At 37.7% G+C, this 26,969-nt stretch overlaps 1 protein-coding gene across 1 annotated transcript in view; it reads left to right on the forward strand.

Moving 5' to 3' along the window:
- Positions 1-7,976: 7,976 nt before the first annotated feature.
- RAB27B (RAB27B, member RAS oncogene family) overlaps positions 7,977-26,969 on the forward strand; it is a 145,990-nt gene continuing 126,997 nt past the window's right edge. Inside the window, exons 1-2 of the mRNA XM_027069005.2 lie at positions 7,977-8,057; positions 8,190-8,264. The gene's annotated coding sequence lies outside the window, so the exon portion shown is untranslated. The remainder of the gene's footprint in view (positions 8,058-8,189; positions 8,265-26,969) is intronic.

Raw genomic sequence — 26,969 nt, forward strand, 5'->3', positions numbered from 1 at the left:
TCTTTAAGCAATGTAAATTCATTGCAGATTTTTGAGCAGGAAATTAATGTAATTAAAACTTTAAAAAGGAAACTTAATCTGGCAGAAGTATATATATTTTTAAACATAGAGGAAGTTGTAACTCTAAGGAGTAGACTAGTAGACTAGCAAAGAGACTACTTCAGCATTCCAGCATAGAAGCAAAATATACCAAAATGAAGGTGCTCACCGATGGCAGGATGTTACAGAGCCAGGGTGAGAAAAAGAGGTCGAATGTAAATGCTGAGAGAAAATAGAGCCTAATGAAGGTCAAGGAAGATAGACTGAAAACTAACATTGTGACCAAGAGATCATTAATAGCCATCAAGAGCAAATGATCAAAATTAGGTTGTGAGAATGCATATACAATGGGGATAAATATCGTTTCCAGAAATTTCCTTTGTGAGTGGCAGTGAGGTCACTTGGTGCAATCCTATGAAAGGAAAGTTGGCCTTATCTTCAAAAGCCTTATATAGGACATACACTTTTATCAATGATTGAATTTCTAGGATGCCTGTAAAGATTTTTAAGTCAAGGTAATCAGTGTAGGAAAAAAATTAAAAATAGTCAAAATGTGTACTAATGAGAAATTAGTCAATTTATGATACATCCATAAAATGGAATACTATATGGCCATTAAAAGTGTGTCTTTTACAAAGAGTTGGCACCTTTTCTGCCAAGGGCCAAATAGTTTTATGGTACAGTCTCTGTCACAACTACTCAACTCTGCTGTTGTAGCCACAGACAATATGTAAAGTAATGAACATGACTGTGTTCCAATAAAATTTTATTTATAAAAACAGGTAGCAGGCTGGATTTGGTGTGTAGGTCATAGTTTGTGTACCCTACTATTTGAGTCTTATGTAATTAATTAGAGACAATATGACATTAACAAAGGTAGGAGAAAGGACAGGCTTTAAAATCATATCTACATTTCCAGTTTTGTGAAATATAATGTGTTTGTGTGTGTGTACGTGCACCAATCTTTATTTTTTTATTAAAAAAATTTTTTTTAATGTTTATTTTTGAGAGAGAAAGAGAGAGCACAAGCGGGGAAGGGACAGAGAGAGAGGGAGACACAGAATCCCAAGCAGACCCCAGGCTCTGAGCTGTCAGCACAGAGCCCAACACAGGGCTCGAACTCATGAACTATGAGATCATGACCTGAGCCGAAGTCGGAGGCTTAACAGACCCAGGCGCTCCTGTGCACCAATCTTTAAACAGTGAATAATCTTGGGTCCTGGCATCATACTGAGTTCTACTATCTACTTAGTGCTTATCTGTTATTTTCACAGTTTCTACAATAATTATATGTTCCTTCTCTTTGTAACTAAGGGAAAATGGTATTTTTAGATGAACTTTTATAGTGAGAGAAGTGAAGTGAAATAAGAAATTGACATGGTCTACTAAATCATGTTTCCAAACTAAAAATGTAACAGGTCTTCATGAGGGATTGGAAAATTCCACTGATTCATAAATTCTGAATTAATTGTGCATAACCTAAAAGGCCTTGTAAATTATGCCTGTTTGGAAATCTGCAGTAATAAAATGACTAATCAGCACTTGCTAAGACAAGGAATGTCAGGATTGAAAAGATCATCTTTTTCTGAGAAGATGTTGGCTGTGATAGGACTGGTACTGGTTCTACATCGATGCCCATGAACCAATGCTTCTCCCCCGCTACCAAACGCATCATGCTTCAGTGGCTGTCCTGTTTCTCATTTGTTCCGTGTTATTTTTCCAACTTGCTGCCCCGATATCTCTGCACAGGCTGTTTCCTCTATGTGGAGTAGGATTTTTCTCTCTTTTATTTCTCTTTTAAGAAGATATCTATTATTGCTCCACATCACTCATCATCAGGGAAATACAAATCAAAACCACAATGAGGTACAACCACACCTGTCAGAATGGCTAAAATTAACAACTCAGGAAACAACAGATCTTGGCGATGATGCAGAGAAAAGGGAACACTTTTGCACTACTGATGGGAATGCAAACTGGTGCAGCCATTCTGGAAAAGAGTATGGAGGTACCTCAAAAAATTAAAAATAGGACTACCCTATGACCCAGCAGTTGCACTACTAGGTATTTATCCAAGGGGTACAGAGGCGCTATTTTGAAGGGGTACATGCATCCTAATGTTTATAGCACTGCTGTCAACAATAGCCAAATTATGGAAAGAACCCAAATGTCCACTGACAGATGAATGTATAAAGAAGATGTGGTATGTATGTATGTATGTATGTATGTATGTATGTATGTGTGTATATATATCTTCACAAACACACACACACACACACACCACAATATACAATGGACTATTACTCAGCAGGCAAAAAGAATGAAATCTTGCCATTTGCAAAACGTGGATGGAATGAGAGGTAATTATGCTAAGCGAAATTAGTCAGAGGACGATAAACATACGATTTCACTCATATGTGGAATTTAAGAAATAAAACAGATGAACAGAGGGGAAGGGAAGGAAAAATAAGATAAAACAGAGAGGGGGGCAAACCATAAGAGACTCTTAAATACAGAGAACAAACTGAGGGTTGCTGAAGGGGAGGTGGGTGAGGGGATGGGCTAAATGGGTGATGGGCATTAAGGAGGGCATTTGTTGGGATAAGCACATAAGTGATGAATCACTAAATTCTATTCCTGAAGTCATTATTACCCTATATGTTAACTAACTTGGGTTTAAACAAAATTTAAAAATTAAAAAAAAGATATCTATTATTTGCTACATACAAAGGATTAAAGAGGATATATGTTAAGGCAAAGAACAGAATAATATAACAAATGCCCATAAACTCAAGAATTAGGTCATTACCAATAGAATGCATGCCATGCTTCACCAGCCTACCTTAGAAATGGTCACTAGCCTTATTATGAATTCCTTGTTACTTAAAATATATAGTTTTATCACATTTGCATATATGAGTAAACAATATAGTTAATTCTGCTATTTTTTATTTGTATAAAAACTTTGTGTATCATGTTTAGTTTTCTGGGATTTACTTTTTTATTATGTTCTAAAATGTGGTGTGTATAAAGATTATACTTTTTTTTCTGCTGTATTGTATTTGTTGTTTAAATAGAGAACAGCTGGTTTATCTAGTCCCCTTTTCATGACTATTTAAATGTTTCAAGTTTTTATTACTCAAACAGTGCTGCTGTGAGCATTCTTGTGTATGTCTCTTGGGTATTGTCCCATGAATAGGACTACTTGATTGTAGGGTGCTTGTTGTTTTAATTTCTTTCATAATGCTAGGATTAATCAGATGGTTAGTTTCTTTCGAATCAGTTTCGGTAAATTAAATTTTTCTAGGAATCCGTCTACTTCCAAGTTTCCAAATCAAATCTATTGGTGTAAAGTTGTCCATAGTGTTCTCTTGTTATGTTTCACCTCTGCTTTATCTGCTATTGTATCTTTCTTGCTTTTATAATTTTATTGAGGCATAAGTGTCATATGATTGACTGCACATATTTAAAGTGTCTAATTTGGTGAGAGGGCAGCCATGGCAATGTACTTCTCAGATCTTCCAGGGCTAGGAGAGTAATTGACTAACAGTCCTGACTATTGTGCTCTGAAATCCATCCCTGCATTTTGCCCCCAGGCCACACTTCCCATGGGCCACTCCTATCCAATGACCAAATATGGCAGGGACCTAAGAGAAGCTCATCCCTTCGAGATGTAGGACTCTACTCATGGATGCAGAGGACTGTGTTGGCCTTGCTAAATTTCTTAAAATTACACTTTAGTCCAAGGCCTTCCTGTTTTCCATCTTGATCTCCTTACCCTCATGTCTCCTACACTTGATCAGTCCTGCCCCAGGGTCTGCTGGCTCTCCTGGCCTCCTCTGTCTCCATTTTCCCATTTTGCTCACTGGTTTTCTCCCCAGTAGACCTTCTGCAGTCTGATCCTGTCATGGTATCTGCTTCTTGAGGACTCGGCCTAACAGAGTGATTTTGACCTATGTAAACACCGTGAAACTATCACTGCAGGCAGATAATGAGCACACATACCCATCAGCCATCATCCCCACATTCTCTTCTTGCCCCTTGGTAACCCATCCTTTCTCCTCCCCTGCCTCCACACAACCACTGATCTGATTTCTGAAATCATAAACTAATGTGCATCCTCCAGTAGTTTATATAAATGAAATCATAATATGTACCCTTTCTTGTCTGCTTTTTACAAGATTCAGCATAATGATTCTGAGATTCATATATGTTGTTGCATGTAACAACAGTAAATTCCTTATTATTATGGAGTAGTATCTTGCTGTACAGATACACCACAATTTATTTCATCATTGATCTCTTGACAGACATTTGAGTTGTTTCTATTTTCCATTGGTACAACTAAAGCTCTATGAAAATTCATATGAGACTTTGTACTGTTGTTATCTTTTTTGGACAAATACCTAGGAGTGAAATGGCTGGATTATATGATAGGTGTATGTTTAACTATTTCAAAAACCAAAACACTGGTTTTTTTACATTGTTTCTTTTCTCTCTCTCTTTTTTTTTTTTTTTTTTTTTGAGAGAGTGGTGGGGGATAGGGACAGAGCAAGAGAGAGAATCTTAGGCAGGCTCTATGGCCAGCCTGACACAGGGCTTGATCTTAGGACCATGAGATCATGACTTGAGTTGAAATCAAGAGTCTGATGCTTAACCAACTGAGCCACCCAGGTGTCCCATTTTTCTGAGGTGTTTCTCAATGAATTTTGTGCCTTCTCTCTTTTATCTTTAACCACTCTAGCCAAATATTTATGTTTCATTAACTTTCTGAAAAGTATCCTTTTGACTTTGTTGATTCTTACTGTTTTCTATATCTCTCTAGTAGATTTGTTTTCTACTTAATTGATTTATTCTATAGTTTTTATTATCTCTTAATTTTCTGTGTTTTCATTTGCTCATATAAGAACTTGAGACTATAGATTTAAGTATGTTTTCATAGCCTCCCATAGGGAGTATTTTAATGATTATATGTTTCTAATTATTTTTAAATTTCTGCATTCATTTTGTCTTTGGCCAATGAATTATTTAATTCATTGTGTTTATTAATTTTTAAGAGAGAGAGAGAGAGAGTGTAAGGAGGGAAGGAGCAGAGAGAGAGGGAGACACAGAATCCAAAGCAGGCTCCAGGCTCTGAGCTATCAGCATACAGCGTGACGTGGGGCTTGAGCTCATGAACTATGAGATCATGACCTGAGCTAAAGTCAGACGCTTAACCGACTGAGCCACTCAGGCGCCCCTAAATGTGTCGTTTTATTTGTCAACTGTATAGGAATGATTTATTTATCATTCTGTTACTGACATCAGCAATTGCACTCTGGTCAAAGAACATGGTCTGTGTGATACTGATTGGTTAGAAGTTTTTGCAATTTGCTTTATGACCTAGTGCATGATCAATTTTGATAAATATTCTATATTTGTATAAGAAGAAGGCACATCCCCTGTTTTCCTTTGTATCCACTAGATCAAGATTGTTTTTCGTGTTGTTTGCGTCATGTTGGTGTATATATATATATATATATATATATATATATATGTATATATATATATATACATATATATATATATATATATATATGGTGATGTGTCTCTCAGCAGCCCTAAGCTTCCCCACCGTCCACCTGTATCGTGGCGCAGATGACATGTCTGTGTATATCTGAGGCCGGCCGTGGACACGGTGCATTGCTCCCCAGGAGGCTCTCAAACATCCATAAAAATCAGTGGCTACAAGGACATCTGTAATGAAGGGGCATTGCCTCCCCTTTACACCAGCCAGAGTCCCTCCTTTGCTGTGTCTAGTCCATGCAGCTAGCATACTTACCAGCATCTCGAGAGGGTACGCTGTGGTCAGTCAACTTTCTCTTTTTAAAACAGAATCTCCTTTCAGAAAACATGCTGAACTGAGAAGTGGAAAGAAATGAAACATACAAGTGAATCACAGTTTGTGGACTGAGCAAAGCAATCCTTCTTTCATTGAGACAAAATTACTCTGGCTTAACTTGACTCTCTGGATCCTTGAATCTTAAAAGGCATCAGTGCCCCTCATTGATGTTCTCAGACTACCTGCATCGATTGGACTCCACTTCTCCTATGAGAAAATCCCACCTTGAATGCTCCATGAGGGCAGTCTTATCTTGATCTTCAATCTTTCTCTCTCTCTCCCCTCGTGGCATCTGAATCTCTGAGCCTCAGCCTTGACAGCATATCTTCTTACCAGCCATGGTGCCTTGCCCCTGGCTTCCAGAACTCACCAACGTGGTCTAATGACACAGATCACTAAGTACGAGCAGTCCCTTGCTCCTCCAGAAGGCATCTTTAGGTGGATGCCGGACCCTGCTGCCGACTCCCTGCCAATGTGAGGCTTTGATCCCGAGCCTGAGAACCTACCTGCCTACCTTTCTGTTCTTCACCAGTGTTAGCACCCGTATTTGCTCTGTTAACAAATCTTACTAGAGTTAACTTTCCAGATTCTGGCACATTTTTAACCAACCTGCATAAAACCAACCAAACTATAACTATATACTTGGAGAGGTGGCGGGGAGAAATCTGTTGATTTCTCAGACCCAAACCCCTGGCTCTACACCATACCCATGTCAAAGCACAGACACCCTCAGCAAGTATAGCACATCCAGACTTAATATTGTTCATTCTCTTATGGCAAATAGTGTATGTACACATAATTGTTTGTACACATATATTAATTTCTTTTCTCTACCTTTACGTTGTAAGTTTCTTAAAGGTTAATGTATACTTAACACAGTCCTTAAATAAAATAGCTGCTCAGAGAGATATGCTAGTTGAATTTAATCAGTTAAGAGATTGACTTCTGTATTTGTGTTCTGTAATGTAATTTCTCAGTTTACTGTCTAGTTTATTGTTTCCACAAATATGTGCTGAGTAATCTCCCTGGCTACTTTTTCAAAGTAAATAGAACAGATTCCTTCATAGATGTTATGTTGCAAGGGGAGAGTTAGAGAAAAACTAAATTAAAAAGCATGAATTTGTTGGGGAAAGGTGCCACAAAGAAAAAGAAAAGGGGCAAATGAATAGAGGTGGAGGGTAGTATTTATATGGAATGGCACAGCCACACTTTGCCTCTCAGAGAATAATCTTCTGAAAGCCTTTATTTTTTTTAATTTTTGCGTGTATTTTAGTTTAAGTGTTTGAATAGAATATGCTATTGAACACGGAGCTTTTGGGCCTTAGACACTTTTTACAAATGCTAAGAAAATATATCAAACTTTAAAAAGTCCCCTGCTTCTTTATTTTTGTTTCCTTTACATTTTAAATGTGCGCAGAGGATGGGCACATGAGTGGCTCCGTTAGATGAGCATGCAACTTCAGCTCAGGTGATGATCTCACAGTTCATGAGTTGGAGCCCCACGGCAGGCTCTGTGCTGACAGCTCAGAGCCTGGAGCCTGCTTGGGATTCTGTGTCGTCCTCTTTCTCTGTCCCTCCCCCGCTCATGCGTGCTTGCTCGCACGCTCTCTCTCGCTTTCTCACTCTCTCTCTCTCAGAAATAAACAAACATTAAAAAAAATTTTTTTTAATGTGCCAGAAGAACAGAATAAAGAGATGTGGTCAATATAGTATATGTGCACATAGGTGTCTTTTAAAAAGCCCTCTCTGGCTTTAAGATTTTCAAGAGCACTGTTTATTTAACAGACAACATGATCTATAATCCTTTCTGGTTTCAACAGCAGTGTCTGGAAATGTTGGCAGACCCCATTTGCTACGAATCACTTTTCCCAAACCTCACCTCCGCTGCCCTGATGCTTAACAAGCTGATGCCCCCGAAAGCCCTTGGTGAGACCCTCTAGCCAAATCGCAGGAAGCAGGGAAGCTCTTCAGGGTTACCTTGTGTGTAATAACCTGGAGCAGGCACTAGGACCGCCCCGACGCGATCGGCAGCCCCGCTTCACAGCCTGTCAGAGGGACTGAGCCGCCTTTGCTGTTACACAAGAGAGCCGACAGCAGCAGTAGCTCAACATCCTTCCCCCTTCTGGCCCCTTGGAAGGTATTTACTTGCTGTTTATCATTCAGATTTTGTACACCGTCCGTGTGCCGTTAGTGTTCACTTAACCGGATGCTCTGGAAGGCTGTCCAGCACTCACTGGGTTACTATATTATTTTATGTTAATTTCCACAGCTGACGGAAGCAACAGTGCCATAAAGAAATGGGCTAGATATTTCCAGGGGCTGAAATCTGGAGACATTTGAAGGTGTAAGTACATTGGTCACAGATCTCTAACGTGCTGGCTGTGCTAGTTGTATCTCTTGACCTTCTTCTTCTTCTTCTTCTTCACGGAAAGAGCTAATGTAAAATGCCATTTGCATATTTCATTCATGAAGGAAAAGCACCAAGACAGTGACAGAAACCACTAATGATGGCCCTGTAGCTCCAGTTTGGAGTGGCTGTGGTTCCCTCTCCCAGCCTGTGGGTTTGCAAGAGGAGAAGCTGGATTTGCAACAGAGTTTTGATGGGGAAGAGATTTTGCTGGGGGGGGTGGGGGCTGCAGACTGCTTGCTGGCTTTCTGCTTTCTGTTTTCAAAGCTCAAAGGTTGTCCTTTCTAATCATTGCCGTGGTGCAGTGTAGGAGTCTTTTCATGCTTTCTTTATTTCTGCATTCTGAATACTCCTCCTCGATGTGGGCTACCAGAAAGCTGTTAAACCGTTCTGCACCTCTCAGTGCAAAACCATTGAGGAGAAATTGAGTTTGCTTTCTTTTGACCACACTCCACTCGATACTACAATTAGCGGGTTACATGCAGAAACGTTTAAAAACTTAATTATCTAAAGTTCCCTTTCCTGTTCAACAATAAATCTGGTTATGTGTGATAAGGGAGTAGTTTGCTACTGGAAAACCCAAATGAAGGTAACCCCACAGAGAAAATTGGACATTCTCTGTAAGTATTACAAATCAACCGCAAATGCTTTCGCTGGGCCTTGATGCCAATTTCATGCATTAAAAGCTCTTTACAAACTTTAAAGCCTTGTCACATTGTTAGGTTAGATTATTACCTTAGAAATCAGATCAGATTTAGGTGTCTTATACCAATACGAAATACATAAACGTATTTATAAATGAATACAATGTTGAGTCATATTAATGGTTAATCGATGGGAAATTTTAAGATAAACAATGGCATTAAATTTATTTCAGGAAAGAAAATGTTAAACTGAGACTCAAAGCAAGGCATCAACATTGAAAATGTGACTTTAATGTATTTTTTAAAGAATTTAAATATACTTTTTTTTCAACTTTTTTTTTTTTTATTTTTTTTATTTTTTATTTTTGGGACAGAGACAGAGCATGAACGGGGGAGGGGCAGAGAGAGAGGGAGACACAGAATCGGAAACAGGCTCCAGGCTCCGAGCCATCAGCCCAGAGCTTGACGCGGGGCTCGAACTCACGGACCGCGAGATCGTGACCTGGCTGAAGTCGGACGCTTAACCGACTTCGCCACCCAGGCGCCCCTAAATATACTTTTAATAGTTCGAAAATTATTTTTTTTAAGTACTTATCTTCGATATATTGAAATACCATAAGTGAGATTTAGAATTGTTTAGGTATTAAGCTTCTGTAAGTATACCTATATTTCTCCTAAAACTATTCGGTATAAAAAAAGAGAAGCAGAGGATATGAGGGATGGAGGGATTAAGTCTTATTTTACTGTTCTATACTTTTTTATTTTCGAACATTCTGATTGAATGTTTACTATATAAATACTACCTATATTTTTAATGTAACAGAAATTATAAATTGTCATAATAATTAATGTGTAATATCCTTAAATGCCAGTGAATATAATCATGTAAAAATAACATGCTAATATTGCTCTATAATATTTCTTTTTTTCTTTTTTTATAATTTTTTTAATGTTTATTTATTTTTGAGAGAGAGAGAGAAGGAGAGGCAGAGGGGGCAGAGAGAGAAGGAGACACAGAATCCGAAGCAGGCTCTAGGCTCTGAGCTGTCAGCACAGAGCCCGACGTGGGGCTCGAACTCACAGAGTGCAAAATCATGACCTGAGCTGAAGTCAGAGGCTTAACTGACTGAGCTACCCAGGCGCCCCTGCTCTATAATATTTCTTAAACAGGGAATATCTTTTTTGAAAGCAATGCCTTGCTTATGGAGAAAGTTGGGGAAATAAGAATGGGGGCAGTAATAGATTTCCAAAATTTTGTGAAACAAAAGAAATGTTTTGCATTTATTTTTAATTGGTATAACAATATACTACATGACTCCATGAGCTTTATGTTTATAAATTTTCTCCCTTTCTCTTTTAAAAAAGTGTTTCTATATTCTCAGTCTGGGAAGATGACTCAAATCTTTCCAATTAAAACAACTTTGAGAATTCTTGCCCAGCATGTGATTTGTAGCCTTAAACTTTAGTTTTATGTCATATTCATCAGACACGCCTTACCATAAATAATCTAATTAGATATGGGGTCTAAAGATTGATTGAATTCAATGATGAGAGGGGAAAAAAGCCCTGAGAACATAGATCTTATTCAGAATTTGATACTCTTTTCAGAACACGAACTTTGTTGCTGAATTTAAGTCCTGAAATTAAGTGTACCAGCTAGACCTAATTGAGTCTAAGACCTAACCTAACTTGGCACAATGTTCGGCCAAAGTCCAGAATTGCTGGCAAACATGTGGGACTTAAGCTGCAGAATCCAGCGCAAAGCTAAAACTAATTTGTTAAAGTGTGAAAGTAGTGATTATCTGGTGATTTTTATCCCTGAGGATAATCTGTTCAGGCCTTGAAAAGTCTGACTACCCAGGAGATCCAGGTGAATATCAACATTATCTACATTTACTGGATAATGTTAAGGTAGACATTTCTAAAAGATTAATTTTAACATACAAGTTTTTATTTAAAAGAGGTTCAGCAAATAGCAAATCTGGTTACACCGATTTCACCCTCAGTAGTGCTTTTTTTCTCCTAAAGGACATAAAATAATCCAAAATAAGGATTCTCATGTGAATAGGGTACTTAGTAAGACATTTAAGAAAGAGATGAAAAAAAGATAGCTTTTAGATTATGAAACCACCCAGAAGGAGCTAACGTAATGGGAGAAGGGGAGCATCGGCAAAACTTGTGTCATTTCAGTTTACTTTTCTTTTGGTTTTCTGCTTTGAGTAAGAAAAGAAGGTCTCCTAGTAGAAGCCACAGAAAATGCAAAAAATGGTCAACGCTGTGGGAAGCACTGAGTGTTTATTGAAGGGATAAAGAAGCAGCAGAAAGAAATGACAGACAGTCCTTGATATGCCCTGAAAGGTGATTACAGTGCTAACAGGAATGTTTGCAAACCTGTTGGCCACAGTGAATATGAATTATGTGGAACTTGGGAATTTCCTTGAAATCTAATTATGATCTTTTTCTTATTAAATGAAAGGGTTAAAGTAAATGGAAGGAGAGTATGCTCGAACCATGCTGTGTCCACATCATATGTGCCTGTATGAACCAGGAGGGACAACACATGTTTCGTTGGAGTTTGGCAAAAGGTTAGCAAAATGAAATGTGAGCCATGGATTACTGATAAGCAGTTTTATCCAAAACATTGTTTCAATTATCCCTCCTGGTTCACCCACCTATAGCTGATGTGAACAAAGGACACTCATACTCTCTTGCTTCCTTCCACTTGCGTCTTTTATTTAATAGGGAGGAAGTTAAAACCTTCTTCTTAAGGAAACTGTTGATAAATATTAATCATGGGGTGCCTGGGTGGCTCAGTTTGGTTAAGCATCTGACTCTTGGTTTCAGCTCAGGTCACGATCTCAGGATTCGTGAGTTCAAGCCCTGTGTCAGGCTTTGCGCTGTCAGTGTGGAGCCTGCTTAGGATTCTCTCTCCCCCTCCCCTGCTATCTTTCTCTCTCTCTGTGTCAAAATAAATAAACTTAAAAAAAATATATTAATCATGATTCTACGGAATCATGTTTAAGTTGCAAATGAGCTTTGCCATTCATACTCTGGAATTAATATAAGATTTTATGGAACAGCATTTAATTTCTTTGGATTATCTTTATTTAATAGATATTTGTCAATTCCTCACTGTATGCCAGGTATGAAAGTGAGACCAGTAAATAAGATATGTCCCACCGTTCATGGACTTCATCATTTTGTAGAGGGAAGTAGGTAACAAACATTATAAACCAAATACATTTTATTAAAATTCTTTCTAAATTGTTCTAACTTATTACAAATTAAACCAGAATATATCTAATAGGTACTAACTTGAAAATTGGAAGAGAGTAGTGATATGGGATGACTTGGTGGCTTTTTCAGATGTGGTTGTTTAGAAGACTCCCCTAAAAAGTGACAGATCATCAGGGGTCTGAGTGAGAGAGGCGGCCAACTAACGAGCAACAGTGTGCTGTTGCAGAAAGAGTGCAGACTTCATTAGGCAATTTAAATCCATTCTAGGTCATTGTTAAGTCTTCGAATCTTGAGCATTTTATCCCATTGATAAAACTTTACGGAGTTTTGAGAAAAATGAGGTAACGTATGTTGAGCGTCCATGACAATATCTGGGACAAATTTAATTTCCATTCTGACTTACAAGTGTTGTTGCAACTTTATGAACTAACTTCTTTGAATACATAGTCAAATAAACAAGTCTTAGACCATTCATCACCCCTGTGTCTCTCCTGAAAGTCTTGTGGTGATTCTGTATCACACAGTTGTGGGAGGAAAGAGAGCTACTCCCATAGACAGCAGAAAGAGAGAGCATTGTTCCCGAATCCTCTAAAGGCCAAGTTTCAATTAGGAGCTTTTATAGGTGCAGTTGTGGTACATTTTTGATTGTCTCCTCAGAAACCACCAACACAGTGGTTGATTAATGGACGTGCTGTTCCTTCCGGGGAATGCTGGAGAGAGAGGACCAGCTCCAGGAGGTTGACACACAGCCCCTGACAGGACTGTACTTCCTGGCCTTGGCCTTCAAACACAGCTCCTGGAGAAGTTCAGTGAGGTGAACATGACACTTTACAGTGCACACCACAGGGTGCTTGCTCAAGTTTAAGAAGTGAGCTCATTGATAAAGAAGGTAGTTTAGTAATACTTGGAGTGACTGACTCATGTCTAAACACCTTGGAGCTTTATCATTTCATCAGTGCACAGCCATAAAATATATACTTGCACTCAAACAGCCACATGTATTCCAAATGTGTGTGTGTGTGTGTGTGTGTGTGTATGTATATATTCCTACACATACATACTGGAACATATATATTTAGTGGAAAATTGTGATTTTTCAGTATTTCCCCTCCATAGATATTGACAATACAACTAGGGGTAGTAGCAAAATTGGTCAACAATATGTTCACCTAGTCCTTTCAAAGGAAAACCTTAATCCTGAGAGTTATCAGCTGGATGTAGCTGAAGCGACTTTATCATCAGACAGAATCCAAAATAGAAAACTAAACTAAACTAAACGCATATGCAAGAGGCTCGCATTGAAAAGAAGGGGAAGAAAGTCCCTGACATGTCAAGATTTGGTTTGGTTACATTCCTGATCTCATAGAAGGAGATAGAATCCTCTGGATTGGCCGCCACAGACAAATTTGCAAACTCAAGACTAAAATCTCTCCTTGTGCAGGACCAGTAAAAAAAGCAAACGCTGTTTGCTGAGGGTGAAGAAACAAGTTGAGAGGGTCAGGACAGGAGGTAGAATTCAAGTTCATGAGATCTTGCACTACTAATATTTAAATTTATCTGTAGCTCTGTCATGCTCCAATTGTGTGTCCTCGAAAATACAACTTTAACTGTTTAGGTCTTAGTTTCTTTATTGCAAATCTATTGAATTTTAGTAATAAATCAATACCACTAAATGAGGGAAGAAGGTAATACATAAATATCTAAAACGCAGATACTACATAAATATCTAATAGGCAGATAATTACTAAATTACATTTTAGAGCAGAAAGCATAATTAAAATTTAAAATGGGGTGCCTGGGTGACTCAGTCGGTTAAACATCTGACTCTTGGTTTTGGCTCAGGTCATGATCTCATGGTTCATGGGTTCAAGTCCCATATTGGGCTCTGTGCTGACAGTATGAGCCTGCTTGGGATTTTCAATCTCTCTCTGCCCATCCCCTGCTCTCTTTCTCAAAATAAATAAATAAACTTAAAAAAACAAAAAATAAAAGGGTTGGTAACTAATGATTAAATGTACAATTCACCAGTAAGGTATATCTATCCTGAACCTATAAGCACCTAATGACAGAACCTAGAATAATATAAACAAAATACATAAAGCTAGGAGGAATTGATGGATCCACAATCATAGTAAGATTGTGACAAAATTCTCTCACATGCTGGGCAAAAGTTAATACGAATAGAAAATATCAGCAATACGATGTATAATTTCAATCTAAGAGACATATATGAAAACTGCAACCAATAAAGTTATTCTTTTTAACATGCATAAACATTCTTTTTATGCATAAAAATTTAGTATCACAAAATACAAAGCAAGTCTCAACAAATGACAAAGATCAATGTCATGCAGTTAATGTCATTTCATCACAATTTAAAAAATGTTTTTGTTTTTGCAGCAGAAACTTATACAATTTAATTTAGCCATATATAATACAACAGATAATATAATTCAGACTTGAAAATGCAGAAAATAATGTCCAGATTTAAAAATAGCTATTAGGGGCGCCTGGGTGGCTCAGTCGGTTAAGCGTCCGACTTCGGCTCAGGTCATGATCACACGGTCCGTGAGTTCGAGCCCCGCATCAGGCTCCGTGCTGACAGCTCAGAGCCTGGAGCCTGCTTTGGATTCTGTGTCTCCCTCTCTCTCTGACCCTCCCCCGTTCATGCTCTATCTCTGTCTCAAAAATAAATAAACATTAAAAAAAATAAAAATAGCTATTAAATCTCATTTAACCTCATTAAAAAATTTCACTTTTAATCACGCATCTCATTGAGATTATTTCTAATTAGGCACATTTAAAAATTTTTACCTTAGGGTACTGTGTAAGGGTTTAGATAAAATAACCAGATTTCTCTGGGCATCTGGGTGGTTTAAGCAGGTTAAGCATCTGAGTCTTGATTTCAGCTCAGGTCCTGATCTCATGGTTTGTGAGATCGAGCCCTGCATTGGGCTCTGTGCTTTAGTACAGAGCTTGCATGGGGTTCTTTCTCTGCCAATCTCTCTCTCTCTCTCTCTCACACACACACACACAAAATAAATAATAAATAAATATTTAAAAAAACAGATTTCTGAACACTCTTAAGATTTTCCTGTTCAACCACATCTGCATGATGACCAAATAAATGATTGGTTTAAAATAAATCCATGATGCTGATTCTAAGGCCAAATTTCTCCTGGGCCTACTCTGATAACTATCATGTCCTATAGGTAAATCCTCATTTTCAAGGTTAGAATTAGCTCATAATTGGACTTTAGATGGTCTATATTGCAATAGCCTGTATTTTCTTATTAGAGAAAATATTCCAAGCAAGACCATTAGTGATGAAATCCTAAAATGATTCAGCTGTCCCATGAATATTGCAGGTGTTATATTTTTACCTGTGTTGTTTTAATTATTATCATGCCTTTCCCTTCTTTTACAAACTATTTTTAAAAGCCTTAAAATATAGCACTTTTTATGACCCTTAGACGACCATTCCGATGCCCTTTTGGAAAAGTTTCAGTTATTCACAATTTTCTACTTGTCTAAATTCAAATTAAATCAAAATTTCACTTGAGATTTATAGCAACTTCACATTCAGTATGAAAAGGGTGTGCAGACTTACTATCTGAACATTGCATATGCTCTCTGAAAAAGAATGACCCTATTTTATGCCTTGACAAGAAAAAACTCTAGGAAGGATATAAATCTTGCATCATTCTATGTGTATGTCAAAAGTTATCTATCTTAAGAACAAATAGCTCAATTAAAGAGCAATTGCTCCTGGCAAAGGGATCACTTGAATGGTGCTTTTTCATTTTGAATGGATCCCTTTCATTGTTACTGGAATAAAAAGCCTTAGTGTATTCCAGGTCTCTTTGAGTTCTTTTCAGAATGTTAAAATTTCTTTCTCTCAATAATATTCTGTCTCTATTGATGTATGAAAACTGTCAGTTTTAGAATATTCACAATGAAGTTTGGAAGGGACTTTCGAATTCCTTGTTCAGCCACCTCCCTTGTAGAGATGATGATCCTGAAGTTCCCAGTGTTCAGGTCATGTTGTGCCAGAGGTGGAAGGAACATCTTGTCTTATGATTTTCACCCTGGCTTTTTATATCAGCATATAGTTGTTAAAGTGTAATTTCAGAATGCAAAATCATTAGCTCCCAGGCAAATATGAAATGAACGTGTGTAAAAAATTTTCTTTAATTCATTAATTAGTGAAAGATATCAGTAAGCAGGAATGAACAGTTTGAAAAGCACTTTAAGAAACTATATATGCATATGTAGGAAATTTTCAAAAGAAGGGTTAGGATATGATTGTGGAATTAATTTTAAAAAGGGCTTATCTTTGGGGTTATCTGTTCTACCAGGCAAAAATTGTTTGCATTTCTGCAGGATGAAAGCCTGCAAGTTAACAAGTAACTTCACTAAATCTGGGACTTTTAATCAATAGTAGACAATGAGATGAACTAAATATCTTCTCTTAGACATCCTTGGATGGTCTTTGTCCCCATGTGTTACTGAAAGTACTTTCTGCCCTGTTTTTGCCTTATTTTTGCAGTCTAGATCAGGGCTTGACCAACTAAGCCTGTGTCTCAAATCCAGCCCATCACCTGTTCTGTAACTGAAGTCTTATGGGAGCACAGGTTTGACCTGATTATTTCCACAGGTGCATAAATTAATCAGGTAAACTCTCTGGAGTTTGCAAATCTAGGATCTTACAGTATTAACTGCTACAACCACAAAATTTACGTCTGTCTGAAATTTTCATAGTCTCGAGTTGAACGTTTAAATTCTTTTAGTACCTCTCCTATCCTAAGTCTGGGAAACCAAGCCCCAAACACCTTCTCCACTAGATTTCACCTGCTTTACCTATGAATTTAGGTGAAATTTTTCCTTCCCTTCTAGAGATTCCTATCGTCCTTTTGGAAGTAACCTTTGTACTACCTGAAAGGCAGGGACTTAGGTACTAGACCAATTTCCTAAAAGTGTTTCGTGGGCATCCACTCCATATATGTTCCTTACTGATGAAATGCCGTACTTTATGAAACCAGAATTTTTCTCAGAAATGACGCTCCAAGCATAGACTTGGTTGCAACACAGATTTGTGCAGTTACATCCTGGTAAAAAATGTGGACACACTGGTATTGATCCTATGCAAATAACCTATTGCCATGGAAAGTAAAGAGATGCAGTGAAATATTTGCTTTTGAATTCCTAGTGGGTCAGTGAGACTCAGATATCATGACATTAATTTAATAATCTAAGGTTAGGACTAGAGATAGTTTAAGAAGAAAGAGAAAGGGGTTCCTTATACATTTATTAAAAAATAGTTAAGGGGCGCCTGGGTGGCGCAGTCGGTTAAGCGTCCGACTTCAGTCAGGTCACGATCTCGTGGTCCGTGAGTTTGAGCCCCGCGTCAGGCTCTGGGCTGATGGCTCAGAGCCTGGAGCCTGTTTCCGATTCTGTGTCTCCCTCTCTCTCTGCCCCTCCCCGGTTCATGCTCTGTCTCTCTCTGTCCCAAAAATAAATAAACGTTGAAAAAAAAATAAAAAAAAATAGTAAAAATAATGCCAGCCATATTCCAGACAAATAACAAATATTCCTCATGAACTCATTCCGTCCTGATGATAAATACTTGTTGCCCGGGACATAGGGGCCAGCATTCTGCTTTCATGTAATGTGTCTACCCCTGGACTACAGAGAGTTCAGCAAATCCCTGTCTCATTCCGCTGGTCCAGCCTGAAAGTTGTCCAAGCCTTGTTAGTTTAGAAGCTATCCCCAGGAGTCCGCTCTTTGGAGAGAACTTGGTGTGTCTGTTTGATAAGGCTCTGGGGCTGTACTTTGTTAAAAACACCAATTCTGGCCTACAGTTTACAGCAGAGCTCGCAGGCAGCATCAACAGAGAGCTGTTTGATGATAAAACTGGCTGTGGTTAATTTAGAACAATACCCAACGATGTCACAATTGAGGGGAGTGAAGTTTTCTAATAGGTTCTCATAATGGTTTAACCAATGTTTTCCCTGAGGGTAAGAACATATTATGGAAGGCATTGAAGAATCTCCAGGGCCTTCCCCAAAAGCCTCTAATTTCTGAAATATTTATATTAATTATCTTTTACTATGTAAATTAGCCTGAGGAAGTCTGAGCCTCTCTCCTGATTTTATAATTCTTCCCATGTAGCTCCTACAATAGTATTGAACTAATGAGTAACTATGGAGCCACCAAACCTAATTGTTTCTTGCATCTTTTCTCTCTCTGTCTCTCTTTTTTTTAAATAAAGTAAAATAGCAAATCTTTGTGATTTCTCAGGCGCTGTCTGAGAAATCTCAAAAATAATTTTATGGGGAGCCTGGGTGGCTCATTCAGTTAAGGGTCCAGCTTCAGCTTAGGTCATGATGTTAAGGCTCGTGAGTTCAAGCTCTGTATCAGGCTCTGTGCTGACAGCTCAGAGCCTGGAGCCTTTGGATTCTGTGTCTCCCTCTCTCTCTGCCCCACCCCTGCTTGTGCTCTGTCTCTTTGTCTCTATCTTAAAAATAAACATTAAAATTTTTTTTAAAAAATAATTTTATGAGTTAATTTTGAGGGCTATTGGGGGTCGCCTCCAAAAATGCTGAAGTCTGATTTTCAAAGCATGACTCTCTGGTGAATATACAGTGCACATATGTAAACAATTTTCCATAACTTATTAATGAATAAGGGAACTAGATGTTATGACTGCTACAGAGAAAATATGAGAAATATGTGTATATAGGCAATTTAACAAAGATGTGTTTGGATAAGATCACAGATTTTAAAACTTCCTAATATCCAGCAGACCATAAATATTTAGAGATATTTGTCCCACTGGGTGAAATTTTTTTTGCATATTTAATGGAAAAATTCTACAAATTAACAAGTAATTTTACTCAAGCTGGGATTTTTAATTAATAACAAAAAATGAGGCAAACTAAGTAGTATATTTATCTGGACCTGTGCTGTCTGGTAAGGTAGCCACTAGTTATTTAAATGTGGTTATTTAAACTTAAATTAATTAAAATTAAATGCAACAAAAACTTTAGTCTCTCAGTCACGCTGCCCACTTTATACATGCTCAGTGGCTACACTTGCCCAGTGGCTACCATATTGGGCAACACTTCCATCTTCGCAGAAAATTCTTCTGAACAGCGTTGTACCTACCTACACAATCCTCAGGTGGCCATTGACCCTGTACGATATAAAGGTGTATTGCCCACATTTTTGCCTCACTTCCAAGTGGCAGAGAATTATTCTGATAGTTTTAATTGTGATAGAATTTATAACCATCTAATAGTTAAAATTAGTAAATGCCTACTATTTGAGTAGGCTTTACATGTATCATGATCATGCCCAAATGGAAAACTATATGAATAAAGCAAATGATGCATGGTATACTTTGGTATTATTATTGTTAAAAAGGCTTTAGAGCAAGTGCAGTTTTTTAAAAGTATAACTACCAAAATATATTATGTATCATTTAGTTTACTCAAGTTGATTCAATCAACTCCCTTAAAAAACCATAGAAGTTGGGATATAGTGAGTGGTTTTGGTCAAACAGTAGGCTCAAAACAGAAAAGATGTGAGTCAGGGCAACCAGGGTGTCTAAGGAAATTTCTATAGCTTTTTGCTTCACGTAGAATTTCATTGTTCTGAGCTCAATTATGATAAATTGGAATTGAACATATTAATGTAAAAGTAACTTCCATGTTAAACAGAACCTATGTTTTATAACACTCAATAGTGCAGCGAGGAAATAGGACATGTATCAAAAAGGATGCTATTTAAAAATTACAAGAATTAATTTTATAGTAGAGAACTACTTTATCTGGGATTTCTCATTAACAAAATGAAAGGATTATTTCCCTGGATTTACTTATTGCTTGTAAATTTCACCATTTATTAAATAGCTCTGAGGTGCCTAGAATACAAACAAGTTAGAAGCAGTGTCTGCCCATATGGAGGGTGCAGACTGGAAAGGAAGGCAGAAAATAAACATGTAACTAATTCATTACAAGTTTTATGAAAAAGTGCTTATGACAGGAATCCTTTCCTAGTCTGTTGGGATCTAAGCTGGGTGTGTTTAGGGCAGGATAGAGTCAAGAATGGCATCTCCAAGAAACTGGCATTTAAAGGATCTAGGATCTAGAAGGTATGTAGAGATTTCCTAGGTAAGGGAGGGTCATGGAGGGAGTGGGATGGGAAACTTCGGAAAGGAAACATCATCCATCATCCAGGAAGGAGGTCTTGACAAAGGAGGCAGCACGAACGTTTGAGGTTTTGACTACATAATGCTTATACTTGAAAGAATTGTGTTTTAATGTTATCATTTCCTTATTTTTTTTTGGCAAAAAGAAAGGGAGCATATTGGCACAGGGTACTTTCTTTTATCAAACAAATTATATAAGTGGACATAATCCTAGTGCCCAAGTTCTCATTCAGAATTGCCAAACATGTTTCTGTGGAAGAAAGTTGCCCATATAGTTACCCTGACTTTCCACCAAGGTCTGAAATGGAAGAGGTCAGTTTCTAATATAATTTCCTAGTTCACCTTTTAATTTTCTGGTTCACCATTACCTCTCTGGGCTGTTAATGCAAACAAAGTTTCTTTCTTGTAAACAAGAGAAAAGACTTGGATGGGTTGACTGACTTCAGGCATAGCTGCAGGTACCTAAGTAATCAGAAAGAGAGGGTTACTCTCCTTGGCTGGGAAAATCACCACAGTTTTAATGCCCAAATGGCCCAACCTTTATCTATAGTATCAACTGCAGATCATCTACATTCTGACATTAATGACATTAAATCTGACTGTAAAAATTTAGATTAGCTAATGAATAGAAGGATCAAAATTTTATTTTTGAATGTTATCTGGTACTTTATCTTGGCATCATCTTTCACCCTTTCCACACCTTTCATGATGTATTTATCCTACCATTATAAATTTGTTTTACTATATTTGATTTTCTTTCTAGAATCTGAACCTATAATAACGTCTTGTCTGCAAACTTAACATAAACTTGGCAAAGGGAAATGTTCCTTATGTGTTCATTGAGAGACTAAGCAAGTGAATACATGAATGATCCTAGATTTATGAATGTATCAAGAGAAAGAAAAGGACCTTAAATTACCTGGCTGAATCTCTTAAATAATTCTTTTTTCATTTTATATGGAAGTAACTTGATAATATCTAAATTATTTGACTAAATAATATTGATGAGGCAAGAAATTTTCAAAGATGAGGACATCAATATTATCAACAATATGTTGAACTTTTATTGAATGTTTCCTCTAAGCAAATCAACCATTAAAAAAAGAACAGATATAATTGTTGCCTTCTGGGAATTTGAGATAAATTTAAAAAACAAGAATGTATGCTTAAAAATGCAATGACTAATACAGGAAATGTGTGCTAGGTACCAAATGGGTACAATAAAAAATAACAAATACCAGAATTGGGAAAGTAAACCACAAGGGTATTCTAAAACCCTGGTCATATAATAAACCACAAATGAAGGAAGATTTCCATGTAATACCGGATCCCTTTCATCGTTCTTAGCTTCTGTGTATATTTCTCAGATTTTTTTTTTTTAGCTCACTGCCTTTGAGGACATTACTTATACTTTTCACATAAGAATAACTGGAAAGAAAAGAGTGAAATTAATATTGTTTTCTTTTTCTTTTATTTTGTTTTTTAAATTTTTAAATTTTTTTAAATTTTTTTAATTTTATTTTTTATTTTTTAAAATTTACATCCAAATTAGTTAGCATACAGTGCAATACTGATTTCAGGAGTAGATTCCTTAGTGCCCCTTACTCATTTAGCCCATCCCCCCGCCCACAACCCCTCCAGTAACCCTCAGTTTGTTCTCCATATTTATGAGTCTCTTCTGTTTTGTCCCCCTTCCTGTTTTTATATTATTTTTGTTTCCCTTCCCTTATGTTCACCTGTTTTGTCTCTTAAAGTCCTCATATGAGTAAAGTCATATGATTTTTGTCTTTCTTTGACTAATTTCACTTAGCATAATACCCTCCAGTTCCATCCACATAGTGGCAAATGGCAAGATTTCATTCTTTTTGATTGCCGAGGAATACTCCATTGTGTGTGTGTATATATATATATATATATATATATATATATATATATATATACCACATCTTCTTTATTCACTCATCCATTGATGGACATTTGGGCTCTTTCCATACTTTGGCTATTGTTGATAGTGCTGCTGTAAACATTGGGGTGCATGTGCCCCTTTGAAACAGCACACCTGTATCCCCTGGATAATGCCTAGTAGTGCAATTGCTGGGTCGTAGGGTAGTTCTATTTTTAGTTTTTTGAGGAACCTCCATACTGTTTTCCAGAGTGGCTGCACCAGCTTCCATTCCCACCAACAATGCAAGAGATCCTCTTTCTCCTCATCCTCGCCAACATCTGTTGTTGCCTGAGTTGTTAATGTTAGCCATTCTGACAGGGGTAAGGTGGTATCTCATTGTGGTTTTGATTTGTATTTCCCTGATGATGAGTGATGTTGAGCATTTTTTTTCATGTGTCAGTTGGCCATCTGGTTGTCTTCTTTGGAGAAGTGTCTATTCATGTCTTTTGCCTGTTTCTTCACCGGATTATTTGTTTTTTGGGTGTTGAGTTTGGTAAGTTCTTTATAGATTTTTGGATACTAACCCTTTATCTGATATGTCATTTACAAATATCTTCTCCCATTCTGTTGGTTGCCTTTTAGTTTTGCTGATTGTTTCCTTCACTGTGCAGAAGCTTTTTATTTTGATGAGGTCCCAGTAGTTCATTTTTGCTTTTGTTTCCCTTGCCTCTGGAGACGTGTTGAGTAAGAAGTTGCTGTGGCCAAGATCAAAGAGGTTTTTGCCAGCTTTCTCCTTGAGGATTTTGATGGCTTCCTGTCTTACATTGAAGTCTTTCATCCATTTTGAGTTTATTTTTGTGTCTGGTGTAAGAAAGTGGTCCAGGTTCATTCTTCTGCATGTCGCTGTCCAGTTTTCCCAGCACCACTTGCTGAAGAGACGGTCTTTATTCCATTGGATATTCTTTCCTGCTTTGTCAAAGATTAGTTGGCCATACGCTTGTGGGTCCATTTTTGGGTTTGTATTCCATTCCATTGATCTAAGTGTCTGTTCTTGTGCCAGTACCATACTGTCTTGATGATTACAGCTTTGTAGTGTAGCTTGAAGTCTGGGATTGTGATGCTTCCTGCTTTGGTTTTCTTTTTCAAGATTGCTTTGGCTGTTCGGGGTCTTTTCTGGTTCCATACAAATTTTAGGATTGAAATTAATATTGTTGATCACCTACCATATCCCAGACATTAAAAGCAGATTTTACATAATGTATATATACCTTTTTATTTATTTTTTATTTTTTATTGTTTTATTTTAGAGAGAGAGCAAACTGGGGAAAGAGGCAGAGAGAGACAGAGAATCTTAAGGAAGCTCCATGCTCAGTGCAGAGCCTGAAGCGGGACTCGATCCCACGACCCTGGGATTATGACCTGAGCTGAAATCAAGAGTCAGACGCTCAACCAACTGAGCCACCCAGGCGCCACATAATGTATATATACCTTAAATACTTTTTTAGAACATGAACACATTCACGAGATTTTTAAAAATTTATATCTGCATCTTCTGCTGTTAGAGGGACAAATCTTGATCTGAATCAGAATATTTTTTCATTAAACAACCTTGTTGTGCCATACTCTGCACACAACAAACTGTGTACTCCTATATAATCATGGGTACAATCAAGATCGAGAATATTATCACCTCCAAAAAGTCCCTTGATGTCCCTTTGCAATAAACCCTAGCTTTAGGCTGCCTCCAATATGCTGGCACTGTAAATTTATTTGCCTTCTCTGGCATCACATGTAAATGGAATCATACAGTACATACTATTTTGTGTATGGCTTCTTTCACTCAGTGTAATGTTTCTGATATTCACCCATGACCTTGCATGTATCAGTAGTTCAAGATTTTATTTTAAAAATTTGAGTAGTATTCTATTTCATGGATATACTACAACTTGTTTATCCATTCTCCTACTGATAGGTAGTTTTCCATTTCTTTGGTTACTAAGAATAAAGTTGCTTTGAACCTTGATTTTTCAAGTCTTTGTGTAGAGGTATGTTTTTATTTCTCTTATACCTTATACTCTTATACCTAAGAGTGGAATCGTTGAGCTATGCAAGTGTACATTTAGCTTTGTAAGAAGGTGCCAAATAGTTTTCCAAAGTATTTTCTGCTTAATACTTTCCCCAGAAGAAATACAGGAGAGTTCTAATTTCTCCAGATTCTCACCTGCACCCGATATTGTTAGTGTTTTTAAGTTTGTTTCTTCCAGTGGGTGTGTAGTGGGATCTCATTATGATTTTAATTTTCATTTCTCCCAATAGACTAACGGTTCGAGCATCTTTATGTGGGCTTATTACACATGCGTGTATCTTTTGAGAGGTTCAACTCTTTTGCCCACTTTTGTATTGAGTTACTTCTCATAGAATTGTGAGAGTTCTCTATATATTCTGGATACAAATCCTTGGTAAGATACTTGTATTACAAATATGTTTTCTCATTTGACAACTTGTCTTTTTTCTTAAAGCCTTTATTTTTTTAGAACAGTTTAAAATTGAGAAGAAGGTACAGAGATTTCCCATATAGCCCATGCCCTGACACATGCACAGCCTCCCCCAGGAGTGTCATCTGCCTCCAAATTAGTACGTTTGTTACAATTGATGCACCTACACTGACACATCAAAATCACCCAAAGTCCCTAATTTACCTTAGGGTTTGCTCTCGGCATGTACATTCTGTGGGCTTGGGCAAATGTATAATGACATGTACCCACCACTATGGTTTCATACACAGTATTTGCCCTAAAATTCTCTTTGCTTTATCTATTCATCCCTCCCTCCTCACTCCAACCCCTGATATTTTTACTTTCTGCATAGTATCGTCTTTTCCAGAATGTCATGCAGTTGGGATAAAATAGTCTGTAGACTTTTCAGATTGGCTTCTTTCACTTAGTAAAATGCATTTAAGTTTCCTCCATGTCTTTCCATCGCTTGATAGCTCTTTTTCAAAAAAATATTTTATTTATTTTTGGGAGAGCACAAATGGGGGAGGGGCAGAGAGAGGGAGACAGAGGATCTGAAGCAGGCTCTGCACTGACAGGTTGATGGCAGTGAGCCTGATATGGGGCTTGAACTCATGAACCATGAGATCATGACCTGAGCTGAAGTTGGACGCTCAACTGAATGAGCCACCCAGGTGCCCCGATAGCTCTTTTTTTTTTTAAGTGAATAGTATTGCATTTTCTGGATGTGGCCACAGTTTATTTATCTATTCATCTACTTGAAGGACATCTTGATTGCTTCCAGGTTTTAGCCATTATGAAGAAAGCACCTATAAACATCCTTGTGCAGTTTTTGTGTGAACATAAAGTTTCAGTTCACAGGCATAAATACCAAGGACTACGATTGCTCAATTGCATAGAGAGAATGTGTTTAGTTTCTTTTTCATTTTTATAAGTTACGGAGAGCAATAGGCTTTGCTTTTGATATAGTCTCATTTACCTTTTGTTAGTTTGTAACCTTGAGAGTTCCCAGGTGAAATCTGAAGCCGGCTCCTGCACACAGAGGGCAATGAGACCGCAGGCGGGCCACTCCAGGTTTCTACAAGCGAGGGAACTTATACATGAGGCTTGTCTTAAAACAAGTAGATGTCCGCACCCACCTGCCAGAATACTAGAAGTTTCCATCAAGGTCTTAACTGTGTTCAGTCATGTCTAGAGAGTTTCAACAACATGTTGCTCTCGCAAGGTGGCCTCCTTGAAACTGGCTTCTAGTGTGAGAAAGGCGGATAGAACATACGTTCCCAGGACAGGGGAGGCGGTGAGGAGCCTCCAGTTGCCTGGGTTCAGCTCTTGGGTCAACCAGTGGTCACATCCTCTTGACGACCATCTCCAACTTCTCTAACACTTTTTTTTTTGTCTTTTATGGTTTCTGCTTGGCCTGGTGACAAGTTCATGTGACTGAAAGAAGCATTCATCCTATGGCTCATATTATTAAAGTTCCATTACTTGATTGATTCTACAGAAGGCACTATTACTGAGGATCTTTATAAGAGTGATTTTATCTTATGCTTTTTATTAACTAGTCCCCTGAATAATGAAATGATTCATAGACATTGATGTCTAAATAGAAAGAATTATAGAGCCTCAGGGTTGGGAAGGAAATGATAAGACATTCTTTCCATCCATTGGATAAACATTCTAACAGATCATTTTTCTAACGCACATTTCCAGAACCTATTCTCATTATAGGCAGCAATGTAGCATAACTCATCTGGATGTTAAACAGGAAAGGAAAAAGAAACTTGTTTAATTTTTTATCTATAAGATGCCTGCCTGAATTTTCTCAGCTTAGCAGTCAAACATCTCCAGTCAATGTATTGCTTACTTTTTTTTTGTTTGTTTGTTTTTAAAAAATGTTTATTTTGAGAGAGAGAGAGAGAGTGAGAGAGAGTGAGTGAGTGGGTGGTGGCAGAGAGAGAGGGAGACACAGAATCTGAATCAGGGTCCAGGCTCTGATCTGTCAGAGCCCCCCGACATGGGGCTCGAACTCATGAACTGCGAGATCATGGCCTGAGCCGAAGTCGGAACCTTAACTGACTGAACCACCCAGGTGCCCTGAATCACTTACTTTCCGTGCCTTGGGAATGGCTAAAAAGATCCTGTGGACAGAGA

Source organism: Acinonyx jubatus, chromosome D3, assembly GCF_027475565.1.
Source record: "Acinonyx jubatus isolate Ajub_Pintada_27869175 chromosome D3, VMU_Ajub_asm_v1.0, whole genome shotgun sequence".
Classification (NCBI taxonomy): domain Eukaryota; kingdom Metazoa; phylum Chordata; class Mammalia; order Carnivora; family Felidae; genus Acinonyx; species Acinonyx jubatus.